Source organism: Cherax quadricarinatus, chromosome 64 (assembly GCF_038502225.1).
Source record: "Cherax quadricarinatus isolate ZL_2023a chromosome 64, ASM3850222v1, whole genome shotgun sequence".
In the NCBI taxonomy this organism is placed as follows: Eukaryota; Metazoa; Arthropoda; class Malacostraca; order Decapoda; family Parastacidae; genus Cherax; species Cherax quadricarinatus.
In genome coordinates this window covers 19,848,405-19,876,279 of record NC_091355.1, presented here as the reverse complement: position 1 = coordinate 19,876,279, position 27,875 = coordinate 19,848,405, and the positions used below count along the sequence as shown (strand labels likewise).

General features: G+C 44.6%; 1 protein-coding gene across 3 annotated transcripts in view; it reads right to left on the bottom strand.

The window, feature by feature from the left end:
• Tk (Tachykinin) overlaps positions 1-27,875 on the bottom strand; it is a 940,725-nt gene that overhangs the window by 260,728 nt on the left and 652,122 nt on the right. Inside the window, exon 1 of one of the 3 annotated variants that reach the window (XM_053793017.2) lies at positions 12,121-12,358. The exons of the other annotated variants lie outside the window; for them this stretch is intronic. The gene's annotated coding sequence lies outside the window, so the exon portion shown is untranslated. Of the gene's footprint in view, positions 1-12,120; positions 12,359-27,875 lie in introns of those variants that run through there. 3 annotated transcript variants of the gene reach the window in all.

Below are 27,875 nucleotides of genomic sequence, written 5' to 3'. Positions count from 1 at the left end.
TCTTGGCCTCATTATCAAGGTGTCCAGCCATGGATCATAATCAGGAAATAACCCATGATGGCCTTGATTGGCCTTCATTTCCCTATGATACCTTAGCTAATCTCAAATAGGATTTAGCTCATTCTTTACGTAAGTCATAATTTACATGGCTCATATTTACAATAGTTTGGTCAAAGTGCAGACTTAGGAACCTACATCTGTATCGCAATATCACCGGGACTTTCACCTTTACAAGATTTTAAGACAACGTAGCTCAGGTACTGTAAAAATATATTTGTATGAGGTGGTCTGACCCGTGGCAGTCTATGGAATAACACTCGGCCGTAACTTTGTGATGTAAAAAAATGGGTTGTAGTTGGAAGAGTCTCTGTTGGATGCAACGAGGGAGGAGATGGGGTGTCTGCTATATTTATATTACTAAATAATAGTGTTTATCTTTGTGAGTTATTTCTTTTTCTGTTCATTAATTTTCCTGGAGGAGGAGCCAGCCTTGGTAATACTGTCTGAAGTTGTTACAGGGCTGAGTAAGCCTTCACAAGTGGCGACCTTGCCAGGATTACTAGACTGAATCAAGATTCAACTCCATCTCGAATCTACCATTGGAACTTCAACGCCGCATACCACAGACGGTTACCACCAGCCATGAGTAATCATTCTCTATGGTAGGACTACAGTACAGGTATTTAAAAGATTTGGTGATTGTTATAGTCTCAATTTATTGTAAATCAAGTCAAGGCAGGAATACTAGTTAATTCTGTCACCTTTATTCTTGAGCTTGAAACGATTTGGAGGAATAGACTCTAGGGACCCGAGATTTTCCAGTGACAATTTGTTTCATTGAGCTCTGTTTATTATATCAAAGGAACTGTTGTAGGACACTTGATTTTTTTTGGTGAGAAGATTGGATGGTCAAGGGACCCCATTCTACTTGCTGTTTGGTCGGAGCCGGCATAGAACCCTCCGTTTTCTTTCATACATACTGTTTAATCGAAGCAGGGATCGAACCCTACGATTTATTTACAGTTTGAGCGGAGCAGGAATTGAACCCTCCGTTTTCTTTGATATACACGTTTCATTTTCTCCTGGCAGTTTAAGTTATTCTTGCAAGCATGGAGGAATACCAGTTTTGGATGAACGCTTGGAGTAAGTTAGGAATAACGGGGGAAAATTTAGAAGCTTTCAGTAGTGCTAAGATCCAGGAAAGAATTGAAAAGGAAAGAATTGAGAGGGAAGAAAGACAATTAGAAAGAGAGAGAGAGGAGAAAAAAGAGAATCGAGAGAGAGGAGAAAAAGGAGCGTGATAGACTTGATCGTGAGGAGTGAGCTAAAGTACTTGAGGAACAAGTTAGGTTAAGAGAACTTGAGGAAAGAGCAAAAGATAGAGCACATGAGTTAAGAGAAAGAGAAAAAGATTGCAAGGTAGAGAAATCTCGCCTTGAATAAGAGAATAAAAAGTTAACTTTTACACAACAACAATTAGAGGAAGGAGTAATTGAACATCATGCAGCTAGTGCGCATATTCCAACACCTAATTTACCTCCCTTCACAGAGGGGGAAGACATTACTTCATACACTATCAGGTTTGAAACTGCTACCCTCTGTGAATGGCCAGCTAACACCTGAGCTACCAGGTTAGGTATGTTATTTTCTGGTACAGCTTTGAATATCTAAGCAACTTTGTTGCAGGATATCATATGTAATTATAACCTACTGGAGAAGGCAATCCTTAAAGCATATCAAAAAACCACAAATTCTTATAGGAAAGATTTCAGATATGCCACCTTACAGCATGGCCAAAACTTTCAGCAGTTACAGGTAACACTCGTTTGTTCGACTTTTGGATAGGGAGCTCAGGAATTGATCACAGTTATGAATCTCTTAGAGACTTCATGGTTGCTGACCAGTTCCTGACAGCTCTTCCTCACCAGATACGAACATTCATTAGAGAACGTAACCTGATTAAAGCTGAGGAAGTTGCTGAGGCTGCTGACTTGTATGCTGAGGCTCAATTCCTATAAAGACCTAAAGGGATCGCTCCAAAGATTAAGAAGCCTACAGTAGAAAAAAAGTCACCAGCTGTTATACAAACATGTCATCAGTGTGGTGGTATCGGACATAAACGTCCAGACTATCCTTCCAAGAAAATAGAGAAAGTTGGCAGATGTTTTGTTGACGGTAATGACCAGGCACCCTTCTGTTCAGGAACAGTTAATATTACGTGACACTGGATGTACGTGCATCGTAATTTCGGACAAACTGTTCCCTTTAAAACCTCTCGTGTGTCCTCTATTCTTTTAGATTACTGGGGTCGTGAAAATACTTTCCCTACAATACATTGTTACTTGAAAATTAAATGGTTCACCGGTTGGACTAATGCGGTACTAGCCCCAATTACTTGTTCTATAATAGTGGGTAACGTTAAAGGTGCCATTCTTCCTTCGGAGGCGGATCTTTCGTCACCACCCGTGGACCTTAATTTTTCCAGCTCCTCTTCCTTGCAAGTTAAATAAGCCCCTTAACAATTCCGCACCGGAAGCTGCATTGTCTCGTAATGTTCATTTGGGGGTAGGAACAGATGATACTGCTCTCGATAGTGAGGTAGCAGGATCACCTGTCCACTCGTCAGGTGAAAGTAAGGGTATTGCCTCCGGCACTCTCAATGTCTTGACTAGGGCTCAGACCATAACCCTGGCTTCTCCTACCTCCTCTTCTCCCACCGTAAGTCCTTTTATTTTCCCAGATTTTATGCTCAAGGATGACTGTCAATTTACAGCGGGATTGCCCTTCACTTCAGGATTGTCATAATCAAGCTTTTAACAACAAAGTTATCCATGGGAGATACGTATCTCATAAGTTTGAATATATTAATGATATCTTATATTAATCTGTATTTAAATCTCATTCTTCAGCGATAGATTATTCCCTCCTTGTTGTTCCTAAACCGTGTCGAGAGACTGTTCTTCAAATGGCTCATGATTTGCCAGTGACCGAACACTTGGTCCATCGTAAGACGTGGCATATACTCAAGCACACTTATTTTTGGCCAAGCATGTACTCTCAGGTTGCCAAGAAGTATAGTTCTTGCAATAGCTGTCAGGTGCTTGCTGCACAAAATACACATGCTCCTAGTTCCTGTATATTTAATAAATCTAAAACTTCCCTCCTGCAGAAACGAGATACTCCACCATAGAAAAGGAATGTTTGGCACTTGTGTGGGCTATCTCCAATCTTAAATTTTATTTACTGGGAAAAGAATTTATTTTAGAGACGGATCACAAACCTTTGATATACCTAGAAACTTTTAAGGGAACCAACAGTCGCCTCTTGAGGTGGACATTGGCACTCCAAGCTTTTAAGTTCCATATTGTGTATATTAATGGTTCATCCAATTATTTCTCTGACTGGTTAAGTCGTGACAGTCAGTAGAAGATTTGTTGCCCTATGCAACTTCCACGCGTTAGAACTTTTTCCTCGCCTATTCTTCTTATACTCCTTGACTATAAGTCTTGGTATGGGAAAATGTGAAGGAAAAGTTCAACAGATAGGAGTAGCGAGCAAGTATATGGTGACGATAGTTTGATTCCTGGCTGCTTGTTAAGATAGGGTCAGTCTAGCTCCTGCTATCCCCTCCTCCCCTTTTCTCCATCCCGAAAGGTGACGTGTGGGGCTCGGACCAAACAGTAATTACTTGATTCACAGCTCCCAGCACAACTGTAAGTAAAAGCCTCTGCTCCTATTCTATTGGATATATTGGTTGAAAACTTCACTTTTGACCAATAATAAACTTAGTCCTTTCAGTCTTAAGTTCCATAGTAGGCTTTTAGATAATCACCACTTCTTTTAGGTATTGTACTTATCATGGAGAGTGATTTCATTAGCAGTGGGTAACCTTTGTCTCTTTCTAGCTTGGAATGACAGCTCGGGTCATCTGCCAACCAAAGAAACGTGCTGAAGGAGACGGACTGCAAACAGGTCCTGAGACGTCACTTTTTGATCTACCTACCTGATTAATTGTAGACAACTGCAATCAACTACCCCTCATCTTTGCAGTGAAGAACCTGTGTTCCTATCATCTGGACAGACTATTCAAGGCTATAGACTCTGTGAAGAACTAGCCGTTGGGTTGTCACTCAACACCTGTGAACCATCCCCCCGCACATCATCAGCAACGGCTACAATTTCCACAAGACAGTGTCAACCTCCACCAGACACCCCAGTATAACTGTACACATTAGCGTTGAATTCAAATGTCATTTTTTTTTTCATTTCATTTTTCATTTTTCTTTCAAGTAGGATACACATTCATGCTTCAATGTTTTATCTTTGCATTACTTAATAATAGTGTTTATCTTTCTGAATTATTTCTTTTTCTATTCATTAATTTTCCTAAGGAGGAGCCAGCCTTGGTTACAGGGCTGAGTAAGCCTTCACAGGTTGAGACCTGGCTGATGGGTATGTCTTTGCTGAAGGTGGAAACATAGCCTTGGTAGGACTGGCATTTTAAACTTTGGAGTCAATGTAATCCTTAGATATATCACAGGTGGCGAACCAGAAAAATAACCCCCAATCTGTTTTCTTGAAGTTAAACAGTCAAACCAGAGATGAAAGAGAAATGTCACAGGTATATGAAATTCAGATTTTTAATTGTTCAAATTCCAGAGAGTCGTCACAAACGCCCCAAGAAAGAAAAGGGAAAATATCAAGAGAAGGCAAGGATAAATTTATTTCAGATATTAGCAGTGGGATAATCTACACAAGTACCACCACCAGAAGTGTGGGGTTTGAATTTAAAACTGCTATTTGTTTTCCTCTATTATCTGTCCTAAGACAACATTACTGATGATTGATGATGGACATTGAAATCACCGACAAACAACCAGGTACACATTGTTGAATATAACTCTACGAGCGATAGAATTGACAACACCGCGCCCCCTCATCTCTCCTGTCGACAAATAACGGAGGATTGATAGTCTCAATAGCAATGAAAATTGCATCGGTTGTTCCCAAGACCATGGCAATTCCACTCTAAGTTACTGAACACGTTGGTTCAAGTGTGCAGAGTCCGTTCAGGGCATTTGCTTTGGATTCTTTAATTCCTCGTGAAGAGGGACTACGTGATAAATCGCGCCCCTGGCTAGTGATTTCAAGGCAGGAGTCTCTCGCGAACTCGACCTCGACACAGCTCTACTTTTCTGAACACGTAGACCCTGGACGAGTCATAATGTGTTAAGAAGCCAGAGAGGGAGGGACTCGCGCTAGGGTTGACGGTGTACCTCGCTTCTCATTTTTTGGGCGTAAATAAGTATCAAAACCAGAGCAGGCCGACATTTAGAAGCAGCAGCATCAAGTGAAGCAGGATTACCAGACTTAGGAGTGGGTCTGAAAGATTTAGATGATGTGAGGGGTCTGGAGCAGTGTGTGGAAACATTGCACATGACAGAATGATAATGGACCTAGGGGTCTTGTGTAGCTCCTAGACTCTCTTTCGAAATGTTCAACGTTGCCTTAAGCTTGCAGACTTCCTTAATCTCGTACCAGATTCAATTCAAGTCAAAACTGGAATGGGAGCCATTGCAGTTAATACAACACTTAGTCCGAGAGGTGCAGTCATCAGTCACGTGCTCCCCACTACTACACTTAACGCAAAGACGATCAAGCAGTGCCACTCTCTTCGCCATGACCATATTTCTGATAACGGAAACAACGCAGAGGATTAGGTACGAAGACTAACCTCAATGCGGTAGTAATCAATGCAAATACGAGGAGAAGGAGCAGCTTTGCTTAAAGTGACACAGAGCATCATTTGCACGTCGCCAACCAACTTTATCATAAAACTTGCACCAATCACGTCCTGATCCTTCAACTCATTGACAGTGTCTTCCTCTTCCATGTCAACTAAATCTATGCAATAGTCAAGTCCTGTACAAGCGTTCGTGGCGGCAGGGATGGAAACCACGACATCATAATAATGAAACCTACGAAGCTTCAAGAGGTCCTTAGCCTGGGAAGCAGCCGCCAGTAAATCACCACTCGTCAGTTTCTTTACGTCTTCTTCATTATTATAATTATTATTAAAATTATTATTATTACCAAAACTAAGCGCTAAATCTACTAGGGTCATGCAACGCTGAACTAAGTGTTCTACAGAGCCCCATTGCACGGAGAAATACAAAACGAGCACAATCAAGTAAAATATCGCGTAGAGGTCGGCTGGAGGATCCACTCCCTCCTTCGGAGGAAGTTGAAGGCGACCTAGTGACCTGTCTTTATACTTTGGCAGGTCGCCAAATATAAAGGATCATAACTGCAGTGAGTAGCTGAAACTAACACTGACACAAAATTGCCGGTGAAGAATCGCCTGTAAAATTGAACAGTAGGGAAGTGTTATCACTGACTGTTGTGAGGGATGCCAGTGTCCTCTGCATGATATCCAGTCAACTGATGTCTGCTGGTTCCTCGTATGTCACTCAGCTCTCGTTACCAGGTACTGCCTCGCACCACCACCCTCACTACACTGCCTCGCACCACCACCCTCACTACACTGCCTCGCACCACCACCCTCACTACACTGCCTCGCACCACCACCCTCACTACACTGCCTCGCACCACCACCCTCACTACACTGCCTCGCACCACCACCCTCACTACACTGCCTCGCACCACCACCCTCACTACACTGCCTCGCACCACCGCCCTCACTACACTGCCTCGCACTACCACCCTCACTACACTGCCTCGCACCACCGCCCTCACTACACTGCCTCGCACCACCGCCCTCACTACACTGCCTCGCACCACCGCCCTCACTACACTTCCTCGCACCACCGCCCTCACTACACTGCCTCGCACCACCGCCCTCACTACACTGCCTCGCACCACCGCCCTCACTACACTGCCTTGCACCACCACCCTCACTACACTGCCTCGCACCATCACCCTCACTACACTTCCTCGCACCACCGCCCTCACTACACTGCCTCGCACCACCACCCTCGCTACACTGCCTCGCACCACCGCCCTCACTACACTGCCTCGCACCGCCACCCTCACTACACTGCCTCGCACCGCCACCCTCACTACACTGCCTCGCACCGCCACCATCACTACACTGCCTCGCACCGCCACCCTCACTACACTGCCTCGCACCGCCACCCTCACTACACTGCCTCGCACCGCCACCCTCACTACACTGCCTCGCACCGCCACCCTCTCTACTCTGCCTCGCACCGCCACCCTCACTACACTGCCTCGCACCGCCACCCTCACTACACTGCCTCGCACCACCACCCTCACTACACTGCCTCGCACCACCGCCCTCACTACACTGCCTCGCACCACCGCCCTCACTACACTGCCTCGCACCACCACCATCACTACACTGCCTCGCACCACCGCCCTCACTACACTGCCTCGCACCACCGCCCTCACTACACTGCCTCGCACCACCGCCCTCACTACACTGCCTCGCACCACCACCCTCACTACACTGCCTCGCACCACCACCCTCACTACACTGCCTCGCACCACCACCCTCACTACACTGCCACTAACCACCACCCTCACTACACTGCCTCGCACCACCGTCCTCACTACACTGCCTCGCACCACCGCCCTCACTACACTGCCTCGCACCACCGCCCTCACTACACTGCCTCGCACCACCGCCCTCACTACACTGCCTCGCACCACCGCCCTCACTACACTGCCTCGCACCACCGCCCTCACTACACTGCCTCGCACCACCGCCCTCACTACACTGCCTCGCACCACCGCCTTCACTACACTGCCTCGCACCACCGCCCTCACTACACTGTTTCGCACCACCACCTTCACTACACTGCCTCGCACCACCACCTTCACTACACTGCCTCGCACCACTGCCCTCACTACACTGCTTCGCACCACCACCCTCACTACACTGCCTCGCACCACCACCCTCACTACAATGCCTCGCACCACCGCCCTCACTACACTGCCTCGCACCACCGCCCTCACTACACTGCCTCGCACTACTGCCCTCACTACACTGCCTCGCACCACCGCCCTCACTACACTGCCTCGCACCACCGCCCTCACTACACTGCCCCGCACCACCACCCTCACTACACTGCCTCGCACCACCAACCTCACTACACTGCCTCGCACCAACGCCCTCAATGCACTGCCTCGCGCCACCGCCCTCACTACACTGCCTCGCACCACCGCCCTCACTACACTGCCTCGCACCACCGCTTTCACTACACTGCCTCGCACCACCACCCTCACTACACTGCCTCGCACCACCGCTTTCACTACACTGCCTCGCACCACCACCCTCACTACACTGCCTCGCACCACCGTCCTCACTACACTGCCTCGCACCACCGCCCTCACTACGCTGCCTCGCACCATCGCCCTCACTGCACTGCCCCGCGCCACCGCCCTCACTACACTGCCTCGCACCACCACCCTCACTACACTCTTTCGCACCACCACCTTCACTACACTGCCTCGCACCACTGCCCTCACTACACTCTTTCGCACCACCACCTTCACTACACTGCCTCGCACCACCGCCCTCACTACACTGCTTCGCACCACCGCCCTCACTACACTGCCTCGCACCACCGCTTTCACTACACTGCCTCGCACCACCACCCTCACTACACTGCCTCGCACCACCGCTTTCACTACACTGCCTCGCACCACCACCCTCTCTACACTGCCTCGCACCACCGCCCTCGCTACACTGCCTCGCACCACCGCCCTCCCTACACTGCCTCGCACCACCACCCTCACTACACTGCCTCGCACCACCACCCTCACTACCCTGCCTCGCACCACCACCCTCACTACACTGCCTCGCACCACCACCCTCACTACACTGCCTCGCACCACCACCCTCACTACACTGCCTCGCACCACCACCCTCACTACACTGCCTCGCACCACCACCCTCTCTACACTGCCTCGCACCACCGCCCTCGCTACACTGCCTCGCACCACCACCCTCACTACACTGCCTCGCACCACCGCCCTCGCTACACTGCCTCGCACCACCACCCTCACTACACTGCCTCGCACCACCACCCTCACTACACTGCCTCGCACCACCACCCTCACTACACTGCCTCGCACCACCACCCTCACTACACTGCCTCGCACCACCACCCTCACTACACTGCCTCGCACCACCACCCTCACTACACTGCCTCGCACCACCACCCTCACTACACTGCCTCGCACCACCACCCTCACTACACTGCCTCGCACCACCGCCCTCGCTACACTGCCTCGCACCACCACCCTCACTACACTGCCTCGCACCACCGCCCTCGCTACACTGCCTCGCACCACCACCCTCACTACACTGCCTCGCACCACCACCCTCACTACACTGCCTCGCACCACCACCCTCACTACACTGCCTCGCACCACCACCCTCACTACACTGCCTCGCACCACCACCCTCACTACACTGCCTCGCACCACCGCCCTCGCTACACTGCCTCGCACCACCACCCTCACTACACTGCCTCACACCATCACCCTCACTACACTGCCTCACACCACCACCCTCACTACACTGCCTCACTAATCTCATTATCTTTATCTCAAAATGACAAATATTACAAATGCAAAATGTGTATAGTTACAAGTTTTGTGGTGATTTATTTTGGCAAATATGAAAGATTTTCAAACTGACTCTTGCGGTGCTGTGATTGGTGCATTCACGTGACGTCACTGACCTCCGTTTTCTATAGACTCACAGATCCGTTTTCTTCCCTTCATTACGGCATTTCGCTCTTTGCATAACTTAACTAATTTCTGATCTTCTAACTCATCTAACTTCTATAATTAATACATAACTAATACGTACTACATACCTGTGAGAAATTATATGGGTAAATTTTACAGGCAGTGACCTGAATAAACATTCCAGCCAATAGTTGTGAGGAAACTTTGATACATCAAACTGTTTACTCGTACTTATATTGATGTAGATCAGTCAACTGGGACTTAAAGGACACCAGGTCACAGTAATGTCCCTCATTCGTGTCCACCTTCTCAGTTCATCATGTCACACACGTCTACACCTTAAATTTTTGTTAGAGTATGTAGTAACACTGACATCTTTGCTGATGACACTGTGCTCTTGGGAGATTCTGAAGAGAAGTTGCAGAGATTGGTGGATGAGTTTGGTAGGGTGTGCAAAAGAAGAAAATTAAAAGTGAATATAGGAAGGAGTAAGGTTATGAGGATAACAAAAAGATTAGGTGATGAAAGATTGGATATCAGATTGGAAAGAGAGAGTATGGAGGAGATGAATGTATTCAGATATTTAGGAGTGGACGTGTCAGCGGATGGGTCTATGAAAGATGAGGTGAATCATAGAATTGACGAAACGAAAAACGTGAGTGGTGCACTTAGGAGTCTGTGGAGGCAAAGAACTTTGTCCTTGGAAGCAAAGAGGGGAATGTATGAGAGTATAGTTTTACCAACGCTCTTATATGGGTGTGAAACATGAGTGGTGAATGTTGCAGCGAGGAGAAGGCTGGAGGCAGTGTGTGAGAGCAATGTGTGGTGTGAATATAACGCAGAGAATTCGTAGTTTGGAAATTAGGAGGTGCAAGATTACCAAAACTATTATCCAGAGGGCTGAGGAGGGGTTGTTGAGGTGGTTCAGACATGTAGCGAGAATGGAACAAAATAGAATGACTTCGAGTGTGTGTAAATCTGTAGTGGAAGGCGGGGTAGAGGTCTGCCTTTGAAAGGTTGGGGGGAGGGGGTAAAGGAGGTTTTGTGTGTGAGGGGCTTGGACTTCCAGCAAGTGTGCGTGAGCGTCTTAGATAGGAGCGAATGGAGACAAATAGTTTTTAGGACTTGACATGCTGTTGGAGTGTGAGCAGGATAATATTTATGAAGGGGTTCAGGGAAACAGTCAGGCCGAACTTGAGTCCTGGAGATGGGAAGTACAATGCCTGCACTCTGAAGGAGGGGTGTTAATGTTCCAGTTTTATAACTGTAGTGTAAGTGCGTCTCTGGCAAGACAGTAATGGAGTGAATAATGGTGAAAGTTTTTCTTTTTTTTTGGGCTACCCTGCCTTGGTGGGAGACGGCCGATATGTTCATAAAATAATAATAATAATGATGATCATCATAATAATAATTTTATTTCATGTACATGGTTACCTGGAGGTTATTCCGGGGATCAACGCCCCCGCGGCCCGGTCCATGACCAGGCCTCCCGGTGGATCAGGGCCTGATCAACCAGGCTGTTACTGCTGGCCGCACGCAGTCGAACGTACGAGCCACAGCCCGGCTGATCCGGCACTGACTTTAGGTATTTGTCCAGCTCTCTCTTGAAGGCAGCCAGGGGTTTATTGGTAATTGCCTTAATGCTTGATGGGAGGCTGTTGAACAGTCTTGGGCCCCGGACACTTATGGTGTTTTCTCTTAGTGTACCAATGGCGCCCCTACTTTTAAATGGGGGTATTTTGCATCGCCTGCCCAGTCTTTTACTTTCGTAGGGAGTGATTTCTGTGTGCAGATTCGGGACCATTCCTTCCAGGATTTTCCAAGTGTAGATTATGATATATCTCTCCCTCCTGCGTTCCAAGGAGTACAAGTCAAGTGCTTCCAAGCGTTCCCAGTAGTTAAGGTGCTTGACAGAACTTATACGTGCAGTAAAGGATCTCTGTACACTCTCTAGATCTACAATTTCACCTGCTTTGAATGGAGATGTTACAGTCCTAGCTGACATCAGTGATATACTACTATATAGAAAGCCCCTTGTTATGCAGAGCATTTCGGGCAAATTAGGTCAGTTTTGTCCCAGGATGCGACCCACACCAGTCGACGAATTCCCGGGTTCCCATTTTACTGATGGGGAACATAGACAACCGGTGAAAAGAAACACACCCAATGTTTCTACCCTCGCTGGGAATCGAACCCAGACATTCGCCGTGTGAAGCGAGAGCTTTAGCCACCAGGCTACGTGGACTGTATATTGTAATATCATTTAATTGACCTGAGTAACTTGCTTCGGTAATTTTATATAAATACCAATCAATTACATGATTAGGAAAAATATAAAAAATGTAGGCAGTTGATACCGGCCAATATAAATTAACATACCTGTAGTGAGAATAAATACACCGGGAGGTGGACATCACACGTTGTGTTAACTTCATCAGTTTCTGGCTATACTGCTTCTGTTACACTTTAGTAGATTCCATATGATGATTCTCAAAGAATTGGAAATCGGCCGAGAGCTAATACACCGCGGGGTCGCCAACAGGAGACCCGACCCGGCAGTACCGGCGAGCCTACATGAGCTAATACACCACCACACCGGACGTCCACCGGGACGGTACTGCCCGTCATGTACACAACCCCCCCTACCCTCCCCCCCACACACAATCACTTCAAACTCAAATTCAAATTTTTATTTCTTTGCAGGTTCACAGTGTGATTGACATATTGTAGTTAGGTAGTTTACAGTGTGTAATTACAATAACGAGTTGCAGTGCAGAGAGCCACTGTCATGCCTAGGCATTACGGGCAGACAAAATTTAATGGGTCAAAGCCTACTTAATACTAGACAAATAGATCATTGTTTGTTGAAGTTGTACATCTATTTTTATATATAGCAAACAGTAAATTGACTCAAATTACAATATGGGGAAAATTACAATGGGACAAGTTGAAAGTAATACAAACATTGTAAATATCACCAGTAAAATGACTTAAATTATACTCGCGTCCTCACAAGTTTCCCACTACCAATGGTACTTCATATTTACATTGCTAATTATTGGAAATTTATAGTAAATTTTCTACAGTATCTGACAAATTATTTATTAAATAATTTTTCACATGAACAGTGACTCGACCCGTGCAACCCTGAACAGGTGAGTACAATGTAGCAACACTGTCACTCAACGTGGCAATACTGTTTTACAACGACGTAACATTACACAACGTGGCAACACTGCTGTACAAAGGGGTAACACAAAACGTGGCAACACTGCTGAAAAATGTGGTAACACTATGCTATGTGGAAACACTGCTGTACAACGTGGCAACACTGCTGAAGACGGTAGTAACACTACACAACTGTTGCATGACTTGGAAACACTGCAGCACACGTGGTAACACTGATACATAATCTGGCAAAACTGTTACACAACGTTGCAACACTGATACATAACCTGACAACACTGCTGCACAACGTACCCAACAACACACAAGGAAGTCACGTCATGACGTCAAGCTACGATGTCACACTACGACGTCACGCCAAACGTCACATTACACGTTACACCACGACGTTATGTCATGACGTCACATTACAACGTCACACCGCAGGTGTTACTCTGTTACATAACGGTCAACAATTAAAGTGTTTTACAATAATCTCGGGAAATTGAGAGAGAGAGAAAATGTTGAAAGTGTTCCATCTAGTACCGTACGTCACATGTTATACCATTGTTCCATAACCATGAAGGTTCGTGCAGAAAAACGTAATTTTTATTTTGCGCATTATGTTGTAGCCATGATAGTGCACGTGTAGCTGCAGGTGTGCTAGTCTTTTCTGTGTGTTCTCCAGTGTATGTGCCTAGATCAACGTAACACACATCCCTTAGTGTTACATGTCACACCCTGACGTAACCACTTGCCTCATTGACTCTACAGTCAGTGTTGGCGTCAAATTCATGAGTCAGCCGAGCACTCTGTACAGAAAAAAGCTATGCTGGCAGGTCACACTTGGGTCGTCTCGCCTACGACTCCTACACTCAAAGTCGTTCTCTGGCGACTATCACCTTTACCGGTATCGCTGAAGGCACCTTCACCTGTGTTATCCCTACGGCTCACATACTCATCGCCGTCATCACGACTCTTCACTCGCGGCACTGGTAACTCGTGCCGCCGCTGAGTCACTCCTGCCGACGACTGCCTGCCGCACAGTCCCAGACGACAAGTCTCCTAGACTGTCACAGTGTCTGCAGGCATCTGTTCCAGCATACCGAGTTTCCACAACGCCACGCTCACAGACACCAAGTAGTGCTGTGCTACAGCTGCCCAGTCGTGCTGCCCTGCAACACAGTTCCCATCCGGGAAACCTGTCCGGCTACGCATTTCAGCTTTAGCAGTGTCTCCCGTCGTGTTGCACCGTCTGTGGGTCAATCCCAGGAAGGCGTATTTCCTCCTGCAAGAGTTCTTGCATGCCGTGGCACCGCCCTGTCGTGGCTCCCTGCATAGTTGTAATATTGTAAATTGTGTAAATTGTGATATTTTTGTGCGTTACTACCTCTCTACCATAAATCTTATTAATTATAAAAATTATGGCTACCTCTCTTTTGTAGTGGCATTGTTTTGCTTAACAGTATTTTATAAATAACATATAAATCACACATTACATATTAGGCAGAGAAATAAAAAAAAATAATTTAATTTGAATTAGCACCCCTCTATTTTTTCTTACCCCATCTTAGGATTTTTGTTGTTGTCTGTTATGTGTAATATTTTGTAACTCATGCCAAGCATCTGCATCTACATCAGTGCCCTGGTTTTGTCGGTATTGTATACCATTGAAAATGAATGGTATAAAATACCGACACTATGGAAACAAACACATATGCAGTTTAATGTGATCCTTTATTGACAACGTGTCGCCCACATATTGGGCTTTTTCAAGTCACAAACATATCTACCTGGGGTGGAAGGTACGGGAGTATTTATAGTCAGGTTCAGAATGTTGAGGTCAGGTGGAGAATGCTGCATCTGATGATCCACTGGGTGGGGTTATAGAGTCTTGGGTAGCTTGGCAGGGGTATTGGACAAGTTGTGAGCAGACCTGCAGTGTTCTATGTTCTTATGTGGGATAGCGATGAAGAAGTTTCTTGGCAAGTGGTTCAGCTATGTTATAGAAGCCATTGTTCTGGTTGAAATTGTTGGTTATAGAGATAAGCGATGATTCCAGGATTCTTCGGTATTGAGTGTTGTCTACTGTGGCGATAAGTCTTGAGTTTCTGTAGTTAATTAAATGGTTGTGTGAATTGCGATGTTGTACACAGGCATTCCTTGTATCGTCAGTCCTGCTTGCATATTGGTGTTCTGAAATACGTGTTTGGAGGTCTCTTGATGTTTCGCCCACGTATAATTTGTTGAAGTCATTACAAGGGATTATGTATACCCCTGCAGAGGATGGAAGCTTGTCCTGTCTACTACTGGTGATGTCCTTGATGGTCGTGGTTGTGGAGGTAGGTACTTGGAATGATGTATTGGAAAAGATGTTGGAAACATGTTTGGCAATGGAGTTGGTGGGGGAGGACTATGTATCTCTTCTCGGCAGTGTCTTCTCTGGGTGTGTTGAAGATGTTTAATGCCCGCCGTCTGCAGTCTCTGATGAAGTGACGAGGATAGTGGAGTTTAGAAAATACTTGTTCAATTATAGTGCATTCTTCCTCAAGGAACTCATTGCTGCAGATTCTGAGTGTGCGCAGGAAGAAGCCTATAATTACACCACGTTTAGTTTTGGTGTCGTGGTGAGAGTAGAAGTGGAGAGGATCGTTTTGGTTGGTTGGTTTCCGACTTCCAAAAAGGTTTTCTTCAAGGCATCATCTCAGCAGCCATCTCTACACGCTGCTCCCCAGTCATACCTCGACGTTACATCATTGCACTTGAAGGTTTAGCAGAAGACACGACCATCAGGGTCACCACCGCTGATAAAGGAGGTGGTGTTATCATGAACACTGACGATTACAGGAACAAAATGCTCAATCTACTTAATGACCCAGATACCTACAAACTCCTCACAACTAACCAAGTGGACAACCTTACAAAAACTTTTCTTCAAAGGACTCGCCGCATTCTAAGAAACTCAGAACAAGGGAAGAAACTTCTGCACACCATACCCAGCAACCCCAGACCTGCCAGAATGTACGGCTTACCAAAAACTCACAAGCCTGGTATCCCATTGAGGCCCATATCTTCGGGAATAGGCAGTGCTCCCCACCAACTCTAAGGAATTCTCGCAAAACACCTCTCCAAACTCTTGGCCACTATCAGTCCAGCACATCTCAAACACTCGGGTGATCTTCTCAATCGCATTCGCAACATCAACATCAGGAACAAGAAACTTTCCAGCCTTGACGTAACTTCCCTATTCACCAAAGTACCTACTACACAAGCCATCGATCTCCTGCACAGAAAAATTGACGATTCACTTGATCTTCCTATTCCAGCCAGCGATTTCATCGACCTCGTTGAACTATGTGTCGGCTTTACGTGTTTCTCTTTCGAAAATCACCTCTTTCAACAGACTTTTGGTCTACCCATGGGCTCGCCACTCAGTGCCGTCCTGGCGAACTTATACATGGAACATCTGGAAGCCGAGCGTTTCTCCACCATTATTCCTTCGACTGTCACCTGGCTCCGTTATGTTGACGACATTCTCCTCATAACTCCCAGGAATTTCAACGTTCAAGCTCTCCAAGACAAGCTCAACCAGGTCGAGTCCTCAATCCAGTTCACACTTGAAGAAGAAGTCGACAACACTCTTCCTTTCCTTGATGTTCTTCTCCGCAAAACTGACCATGAACTTCGTTTTAAAGTCTATCGAAAACCAACCAACCAAAACGATCTTCTCCACTTCTACTCTCACCACGACACCAAAACTAAACGTCGTGTAATTATAGGCTTCTTCCTGCGCGCACTCAGAATCTGCAGCAATGAGTTCCTTGAGGAAGAATGCACTATAATTGAACAAGTATTTTCTAAACTCCACTATCCTCGTAACTTCATCAGAGACTGCAGACGGCGGGCATTAAACATCTTCAACACACCCAGAAAAGACACTGCCGAGAAGAGATACATAGTCCTCCCCACCAACTCCATTGTCAAACATGTTTCCAACATCTTTTCCAATACATCATTCCAAGTATCTACCTCCACAACCACGACCATCAAGGACATCACCAGTAGTAGACAGGACAAGCTTCCATCCTCTGCAGGGGTATACATAATCCCTTGTAATGACTGCAACAAATTATACGTGGGCGAAACATCAAGAGACCTCCAAACACGTATTTCAGAACACCAATATGCAAGCAGGACTGACGTTACAAGGAATGCCTGTGTACAACATCGCAATTCACACAACCATTTAATTAACTACAGAAACTCAAGACTTATCGCCACAGTAGACGACACTCAATACCGAAGAATCCTGGAATCATCGCTTATCTCTATAACCAACAATTTCAACCAGAACAATGGCTTCTATAACATAGCTGAACCACTTGCCAAGAAACTTCTTCATCGCTATCCCACATAAGAACATAGAACACTGCAGGTCTGCTCACAACTTGTCCAATACCCCTGCCAAGCTACCCAAGACTCTATAACCCCACCCAGTGGATCATCAGATGCAGCATTCTCCACCTGACCTCAACATTCTGAACCTGACTATAAATACTCCCGAACCTTCCACCCCAGGTAGATCTGTTTGTGACTTGAAAAAGCCCAGTGTGTGGGCGAAACGTTGTCAATAAAGGATCACATAAAACTGCATATGTGTTTATTTTTCCATTGTATACCATTCTTGTATATCAGTGCCCTGTTGTTTACGAGAGACTTTTAGCCATCATTTGTCACGGTCGGCCCCTCAAGGAAGGTTCCTTGACGCTGGTGAGGGGCTCTTGATCTAGGAAATTGGTTCTGTGTTCCGGTTCCCTGAATTAAGCCTGAATAACTTCCATCCCCACAGGCGCTGTATAATACTAAGGGTTTAGCGCTCCTCCGTTATTATAATAATTGTCATGGGACTACTGTATGTAGTGTGCATTGTGCGCTTTGTACTTTGTGCCATGTCGTCTAGGCCTGGTGCTCCCGGCTGGTGGGCTTAGTTCGAACTTAGACCTGATAGCACGAGACCCTGCATCTACCTCGTTACCTCCCCAGGCACCCTCCCTGGTAGACGTACCCCCACCCACCAACTCTCTCTCTCGGTAGACCTTGGTCATGGCATGGACTAGTAACCAACACATTTCTTTTACCACTGTACCTAATAAACCCGAAGATTGCCTACGAAATTTATTACTCTACCAGACTACAAACTCTTTTTTTTATATTTAAACAGACACACGCGCACACAAAAGAAATACACACATCGGGGAAGGGCAAAGAAGACCGCAGACAAAGTATAGGTTAGGTGACTGCAAACCTCACTCAAGGGAAAGGATATTGGGGCGAGTATAATACAGAGCCTATCTCTTGAGGCGCACATCAACCAGGTAACTGCTGCAGCATATGGGTGCCTGGCAAACCTGAGAATAGCGTTCCGATACCTCAGTAAGGAATCGTTCAAGGCTTTGTACACCGTGTACGTCAGGCCCATATTGGAGTACGCAGCACCAGTTTGAAACCCACACCTGGTCAAGCACGTCAAGAATTTAGAGAAAGTGCAAAGGTTTGCAACAAGACTAGTTCCAGAAGAAAGGTTAAGGGAAATCGGCATGACAACACTGGAGGACAGGAGGATTAGGGGAGACATGATAACGACATACAAAATACTGCGAGGAATTGATAAGATGAACAGAAAGGATGTTCCAGAGATGGGACACAGAAACAAGGGGTCACAATTGGGAGTTGAAGACTCAGATGAGTCAAAGGTATGTTAGGAACTATTTCTTTAGTCATAGCGTTGTCAGAAAGTGGAATAATTTAGCAAGTGACGTAGTGGAAGCAGGAACCATACATAGATTTAAGACGAGGTTTGATAAAGGTCATGGAGCAGGGAGAGAGAGGACCTAATAGTGATCAGTGAAGGTGCGGCGCCAGGAGCTATGAATCGACCCCTGCAACCACAACTAGGTGAGTACACAGGCAAAGAAAAAGGTCGGCATTATTACGGTAGGTTAGATATCTCAAAGGTTTTGGGATGAGACATTATCTCTAGGTCCTACAAGAGGGAGCAGGAGCATTCTGTGTACTGCTAGCCAAAATCTTCATGCCAGAGATGTGGAAGATGAGAAACGTAGTTCCAGTGTTTAAGAATGGTAACAATCAAGTAGGATTTTCACAATAAGCCCATGTCACTGATAAACATAGTACGTAAGGCTACGGAGAAGATAATCAGAAGAGTTGTGGAGCACTAAGAAAGGAACTGGTTTATAAACAACAATCAGTATATTTTAAGAAATGGCAAATCCTTTCTCGTAATCCTGCCTGGGTTCTATGACAGGATAAAAAAAAATGAGGGAAGAGACAGTGGCTGGCGAACTGCGCGTTTTTAGGACAAAAGCTAGAGCAGGCAGGAAAAACAAGGAAGGCACTGTTGCAGATCAAGTAGAAGGAAACGAAGAATGATTATCCGGGAGGAGATGACAAGTGGAATTCCCCAGCGTTCAGTGTTAAAACCTATTCTCGTGTTGGTGTACATGAATAACATACCTGAGGAGGTAGTCTGAAGTAACCTTTGTTAGTAATTGATTTGAAACTAACGAAGCAAATAAAAAAGAGGAGGGAACAGCTGTCAAGTGATTATTGGCTTTCAGTTCCAGCAAGTGCAAGTTTATGAAAACCGGAGAAGGAAAAAGATCAGAAACAGCACTGACTAGGAAGACAACTGCAGCAAACCTCTCTTAAGGAGAACTTCGGTGTTATCCTAGTACCAAACAAACATATATAGCCTAAGTGCACATGAACCGAATAATATCCGAAACAAATGCACAGCTGTCAAGGCAAAGATTAGCTTTCAGAGACCTAAACAAAGAGCCATCACGACACTATATACGCTAGATGTCTGTCGTCTCCTGGAGAGTGCAGCACCATCACATCAGTACTGTATATTAGCACTGTATCACCCCTAAGATATACAATATTATAATTATAAATTACACTGATTTCTCCAGTGAAACGAGTTTGTTGGCTACTGTAATGAAATATGACAAGGAATATAAACAGAAAAAATAAAGACGCCGAGTATTGTAAAAATTGTGTAACGAATACTGTCACAACACGAAGTCCTGCCTACCAGTGTTCACATTAATTAAAAATATAATTACCCCATAGTTTAAGGATCAATTTTAGATTGCAAAAAGCAAGTTTTACCTTTATTCTATCGAGTCCGTAATAAAGTAACCAATTTAAAAACGACTTTATGGGTTATTCTACTCTGAATGAGCATAATTATGTCATTGTGTGGATTTTTTGCCTTTGTGCCCCCAGGACCAGTGAGGAAACTTATACTTCTCTGTGATGACTAAGACACATGTACGACACCTGCGTATCTTTATTGAGAGAAATTTCCCAGTAACAGAACACTTTATTAATATAATACAAAGGCATGAGGATGAAGACTTTTATACAAGAGCGGGTGATAGTAGTAGTAGTAGTAGTAGTAGTAGTAGTGGTGGTGGTGGTGGTGGTGAAGTGTAGTAGCTAATGGCGTCGCCACATGTGAGCGGGGACTACTACATAAAGTTGGCCAGAGACTTTTAAAAATGAGATAGCAGAAGAGATGTAATGTACAGATGAAACGTCTCAGTATAGGTACCCAGATGTTGCACAGGTATCTTAGTCATCACCTTGTGAGCATATTAATGGAATTTAATGCTGACGAGTTGATGAGTAAGACACATGTGCAGCAGTTGGATATCTTTGTTGTTGCAACGTTTCGCCTACTCAGAAAGCTTCTTAAGTCAAGTATGGAGGTGACTTAACTATTGAAGAAAGTAGAACAGTGACTTAAATTTCGGAGACAACTGAAGCAGTGTCTCACCTTTAAAGAGGTAATTTTGGTCTGGTCAGTCCCTCACCCCCATAGCCTCAACGGACCATTGGTCTAGACACATGGAACATCTGGGTAGCTTTATTGTAGACGTTTCGCCAGCCAGTGGCTTTATTAATGCAAGTTTAAGGACATAACTAGAAGACAAGAAGTATATATAAAAGATGAGGTGAAGAGCACAGTAGTCGAGAGGAGTTTGAAACACAGACAAGGAAGCGCCAGTTTTCTTGTCTGTGCTTCAGACTCCATAAACTGTTGCCAAACCAGAGATTTCTATATCCTTTACAAATCTAAATTTGTCTAACTTGAATCCATTACCGCGAGTCTTGTCTTGGTTAGGTATTTCTTAGCAATTTATTTACACTCCCTTTATTCATTTCAGTTTTCCATTTGTTCCTTCATTCGAATCCCCCATAATTCGAAGCCTCATCAGAAAATAAATCCTTTAAGACTATATTTGTAAGAAAAGTTTCAAATGCAGGAAATTAACGTTGTCATCCTTTACTGTATGTTTCCCAGTACATTTATGTCCATTCTATAATGTGGAGGCCAAAGCCGAGGTGCGTAATTTAAATGAGGCTTGAATATCAAAATGGTAAACAATACCAACAGGTTCGTAGGTAAGACACATAGGCAACAGTTAGGCAACTTTATTCCGAAACGTTTCGCCTAAACAGTAGGCTTCTTCACATCTCTGTCCCTGCCTACTTTCTGTACTCGAGTGAAGAAGCTTACTGTGTAGGCGAAACGTTTCGGAATAAAGTTGCCTAACTGTTGCCTATGTGTCTTACCTACCAAATGAGGCTTTAGGAAATATATGTAATGTTAAAGAAAATAACTGAACCCTTGTTATTTATTCTTCTTGATGTGAAATCACAGAGGATGATTATAGAGTACAAGATGGAATTTGGGAAGTAGTATGTTAAATATATCACTCCAAATAAAAGTGTAATGCTGATGATGTGGAAGATGCCTAATATAATAAATGATACCACCAAATCAGTGGATAAGTCCAATTTATCAATTTACTGCCTAATAACCCTGATTTCACTGTTAGGCAAATTATTAGAATCAGTTCGAGACGATGAGCTTAACTGGATTAACGAGTACCACCACGTATTCACAAGGGATATTTGTTGCCTGACACATTTATTGATCATATGCAGAAAAGCATTTTCAGACTGTGAACTGTGATGAAGTATATGATTTTATTTTATGTGATTACAGAATCCCACACATAGAACTGTTAGAGAATGTAGCGGCACATGATACTGGAGAAATATTCCCCTCAAGGAAGGTTCCTTGACGCTGGTGAGGGGCTCTTGATCTAGGGAATTGGATCTGTGCTCCAGTTCCCTGAATTAAGCCTGAATGCCTTCCATCCCCTCATAGGCGCTGCATAATCCTACGGGTTTAGCGCTTCCCCCTTGATTATAATAATAATAATAATAATGGAGAAATATTTCTCTCATGTACTGAGGTATGGTTGACTAAAAGAAAGAAGATAGTTTGGATAAATGGGGTGATATCAGAATGGGGATCAGTCACTGGTGGCAATCTCTAAGGATCAGTTCTGAGCCACATACTCATAATTTACGTAAATGCCCTTGATGGGGAAATAACGTGACCTAAGTAAATTAACTGGCATTTTTAAGTAGGCAGAATAATAGAATCGGAAGATAATACCACTGAAATTCAGAAAGTGGCAGATACAGTTCCATGTGGAAGTGCACAGCTCTAATCCATGGAAATGATAAAAACCATGACATTTATATATTAGGCGATGTAGAGCTTGTTTATACATGATGTGAAAAGGACTTGGGGGATATATGCAGCACATAATGCATACATACTGAAATCCCAGTACGACTCGGTGTTTAGTGAGCCACTAATCAGTCTGAGTATCGACAATCCAAATGATTTCTTCATAAATGAGCCTCAAAACTCCATCAATGTATGCCAGATTTCCGACATTACCCTAACTCCGATAGACTTTGAAAAAGCTGTTGACAACATGCCCATGCACTCAGCTCCAGGCCCAGACTCGTGGAACTCTGCGTGGAACTCTGTGTTCATTAAGAACTGCAAGAAACCCCTCTCACGTGCCCTAAGTATACTATGGAGAAGGAGCTTAGACATGGGTGAAATTCCACAGTCACTTAAAACAACGGATATAGCCCCACTCCATAAAGGTGGCAGCAAAGAATTAGCTAAGAACTATAGACCAATAGCTCTAGCGATCCACGTCACAAAAATCTTTGAAAGCGTGCTAAGAAGCAGGATTGCAAACGACCTGGATTCCCAAAAACTGCAGAATCCAGGGCAAAATGGGTTCAGGGCAGGTCGCTCCTGCCTCTCACAACTACTGGAGCACTATGATATGGCCTTGGATGCACTGGAAGAAAAACAGAATGCAGATGTAATGTACACAGACTTTACAAAAGCGTTTAACAAGTGTGATCATGGCGTAATGGCGCACAAAATACGTACTAAAGGAATAACTGGCAAAGTGGGGAAATGGATTTTCAACTTCCTAACCAATTAAACACAAAGAGTAGTGGTTAACAGAGTTAAATCGGAGGCTACCATAGTGAAGAGCTCTGTTCCACAAGGCACAGTACTGGCCCCCATCCTGTTCCTCATCCTCATATCAGACATAGACAGAGATGTAATCCACAGCACCGTATCATCGTTTGCAGACGATACTAGGATCTGCATGAGACTGTAGTCTATTGAGGACACGGTTAACCTTCAAGAAGATATAAGCAAAGTTTTCCAATGGGCAACGGAAAACAATACGATGTTCAATGAGGACAAATTCCAACTACTCCGTTATGGAAAACTAGAGGAGATAATAACTAGAACAGAGTATACTACAAACTCTGGCCATACAATAGAGCGGAAAAATAATGTAAGGGACTTGGGAGTAGTAATGTCTGGGGATCTCACTTTCAAGGATCACAACAGTGCCACGGTCACAAGTGGAAAGAAAATTATAGGATGGCTAATGAGAACGTTCAAAATGACAAATGCCAAGCCAGTGATGATCCTTTTCAAATCACTTGTTCTCTCTAGGCTGGAATACTGCTGTACATTAACATCTCCGTTCAAAGGAACTGAAATTGCAAATCTAGAGAGTGTACAGAGAACCTTTACGGCACGTATAAGTTCTATCAAGCACCTTAACTAATGGGAACGCTTGGAAGCACTTGACTTGTACTCGTTGGAACACAGGAGAGAGAGAGATGTATCATAATATACACTTGGAAAATCCTGGAAGGAATGGTCCCGAATCTGCACACACAAATCACTCCCTACGAAAGTAAAAGACTGGGCAGGCGATGTAAAATGCCCACATTAAAAGTAGGGGCGCCATTCGTACACTAAGAGAAAACACCATGTGTGCGGGGCCCAAGACTGTTCAACAGCCTCCCACCAAGCATTAGGGGAATTATCAATAGGCCCCTGTCTGCCTTCAAGAGGGAGCTGGACAGATATCTAAAGTCAGTGCTGGATCAGCCGGGCTGTTGTTCGTATGTTGGACTACGTGCGGCCAGCAGTAACAGCCTGGTTGATCAGGCCCTGATCCACCGGGAGGCCTGATCATGGACCGGGCCGCGGCAGCGTTGATCCCCGGAATAACCTCCAGATAGATTCCAGGTAGATCCAAAGATCAGATCCAAAGACATGGTTGATAATCTCCACAGTATGGATTTTCTGTATCATATGACCGTGTTTTCAGTCTGCTGATCTTTATAAATCTGCTGTTAACCATTTTGAAGGAATTGGCTCAATCTGTCCATAAACTCTTACGATAGGCGTTTCACGACAGCACTTGTTGATGATATAGATTATAACTCTACATCTACACGTTCCCACTCTACATTCCACAGAGCTGCATGTAAGAGACACATATACGATAACTAGACAATTTTGAGGAAATGTTTCGCCTACCAGAGGTATTTTATCAACATTAATATGCTCACCACACTGGTGCTGATCAAGGGTGTCCCTCTCAGTCGAAGCTCAAGATTTCCCTGTTATCTGTCAACTCGACACTTACCTGGAGTTTACCTGGAGAGAGTTCCGGGGGTCAACGCCCCCGCGGCCCGGTCTGTGACCAGGCCTCCTTAGGTCAGTGTCCCAGGATGCGACCCACACCAGTCGACTAACACCCAGGTACCCATTTTACTGATGGGGAACATAGACAACAGGTTGAAAGAAACACGTCCAATGTTTCTACTCTGGCTGGGAATCGAACCCAGGCCCTCACCGTGTGAAGCGAGAGCGTTAACCACCAGGCCACCAGAGCCCCTTGGTAAGTAATTAAGAATCGACCTATTTCGAAGTACATGATCTCAAGAAACTAAGTTATACAGTGAATCTGAAAGAGAAAGTCAGTGTAACCATTTCTGTGTAGCGACCTCAGAGAAAAGGACACCATGATTATTGTATATATTGTTTTTTCATCTAATATTACATGTTATATATTATTATTTGACTTTTTAGTCTATGTATGTAAGCAGAATGTAACCACTATACCTCTCATTGTGTTCGTTGAAGTAGAGTTTTGATTGGATGTCAGCATGCTGCAAACTACCTGCTTGCTTGTTTCACAGTTCGCGCCAGACTTAAACTGGTATGAGTCACCAGACGTTGGATCTGCAGGCCCCGCTTCTCTCTCTCTGCTCCTCGTGGAGGAAACACCTCCATCTCTGCTCTGTCTGGAAGAATGCTGTTCTCCTCAGCATGTGTTATTTAGACTGTTGTTGGTAGGGTATGTTTCCATTGGTGACCCGGGACATACTTCTCATAACTCTTTGCAGCTCAGTTCACAGAGCATTATTTATATTTAATGTTATTTGACGTTTTCAGAGGTTGTATCTCTGGTCCCGAGTTCAACTCTCGACCTTCAATGTTTTGGCATCTAGGCACTGTCGTTGTCGGGAAACTGGAACTGCCGAACTCAGTTTCAATAATAAGGGAGTTTTATGCCTTTTCGGGGAGGATTTGTTGATGGTCTAGTTGGGGTCTATTTGATGTCCATGTTCCTTGTCTGACGCTATGCTGTTCACTGATGCTTTGATCATTCCTGCTGTTTGGTGAATGGGTCGTCATATTATTCAAGCAAGCTGTTTGATTGCTTAGATGGTCCAGAAGATAGTTTATCCAGGGATTTATTGTTGTCAGCCACATTCTAAGTTGAGTCCATCTGAGCACACGCCGAGCACTTACAAACACATACACTTACACCTATATTACTCTTGTTGTTATGAGTACAATTCATCATAGCAATGTACCAAATGGTACATATTCATAAGAGTATTACTGCGTATTGTATATCAAGTACAGATTAAGTATAATATATATAGGTATAATAAGTTATACCCCAAGATTTGTGTAGGAGCTTATCTCCTTAATTATTCAAGTTACATTAACTGTAAATATTACTACCTAGACACCTTTTTTATTAAAAAATATCAACTTTAATTTGATTGGTTTGTATTCATTCAGTTGCAATCCAAAAGAGCTACTGAAAAGCAACCTAATTTTACAGGATAACTGGACTAAAATACACTCTGACAAACTGTTACAAAACCAGAAACAAGCTAGATGCTAGAGGGGAATCAATAAGTTGACCTTGTATTCTCTGGAGATATCTTCACTTAACAGATGTCGCAATTTGTAACAGTCTGTAATGTCATTAACTTATCATCAGATTAAGACTTCAAACTGCAGCCGCAGAACTTTTTCATTGTTGCCTGATAGGTCTAAGTGTGACGCGATAACTCAGCACTAATTAGCTGTAGTGCAACGAACAGTCAATGTTTTCAATGAAGGGAAAACACTCATTAATGACTTGTGATCAACTCTGCTCAATACTGCTAAAACCATTCAAAAAGCAAGTCCTGAAACACACAGTAAAGTCAAGCATATCGTGATTTTGGGATGATTACATATTAAGATGTCATTATTAAAATATTTGAATGACTTACTTGAGGGCAATAGTTCGACGTCAGCTGGAATACTTATAGTTAATATCAGGTACTGCAGATTTTTTCCTTGAGGTGTAACATTAAAAAAAAAGTCTGCGATGATTAATCTGAATCACCTAGAACCAATGCCACACTCCCAACATTTGACGGGGCAACAAGTGCCTGAAGACCCTCGACCTAGCGATGCCTGCCGATGAAGCCCAAGTGGACGCCTGCTGATGAAGACCAAGTGACGCCTGCTGATGAAGACGAGAAGCAAGAAGACACTCCCCTCCGAAGAGTCGCCGCAAGAAAGAAGATGTTACCCTCCAGCCGGAGGGCCCAAGAAAGAAGACAGAAGAAAGAAGATGACGACACCCCCAACCGGGGGCCACAGCCGGGTCACCATATGGAGAAGACCCGGGCCGGAAGTACCGGCAAACCTCTAATGAATGAATGAATGCGATGATTAGCGAGAAGATACCTTGTGCGTGTTTCAAAATAAACCAAATCTGAGACAGATACAGGAATAAAAAAAATGGGCTAATGGACGAAGGGCATCTTTTATTCAGTTCAAGTCCTGACAGTTCATCTTGATCATTGAGGTAGCCACTGTTACTTGGGAGAGAGAAATTCATGAATGGTATTTCCAGTTGTATGTTGACGACCTCCCTTCACTTAAGTGGCTTTTTCATGCGTTGAATCATCATAACTAAGTACGAGAGGTAGATATTCATATACAGGATATATCAACGCTGAAGCACAAGTATCCTGCCGTGTGTGCAGATTTCTATAAGTCATTTCACACCTGACAGATCTACTCTTACTTCTTTCCAAATTACCCCTAGACAGAAGTTATGAAAAAACAACGCAGGTATAAAACATGAAGGTGAAGTAGTGGGCCAGACTGAATGGCCAGAAGCTTTGCTGAGTTGGACTGTGGCAGGTCTTGTGATGACCCGGGTTGTAACCAAGTTCCTAGCTGTATTTGGGCAAGCTATATTCAGATAAAGAGACAAAGCATCACAAAGATGCACCAGGATCACAAACTATTTACTTACTATGGGTCAAACCTTCAGGGAGTAAAGTATCTAACATAAGAATCCAAGTCTTCAGGGAGC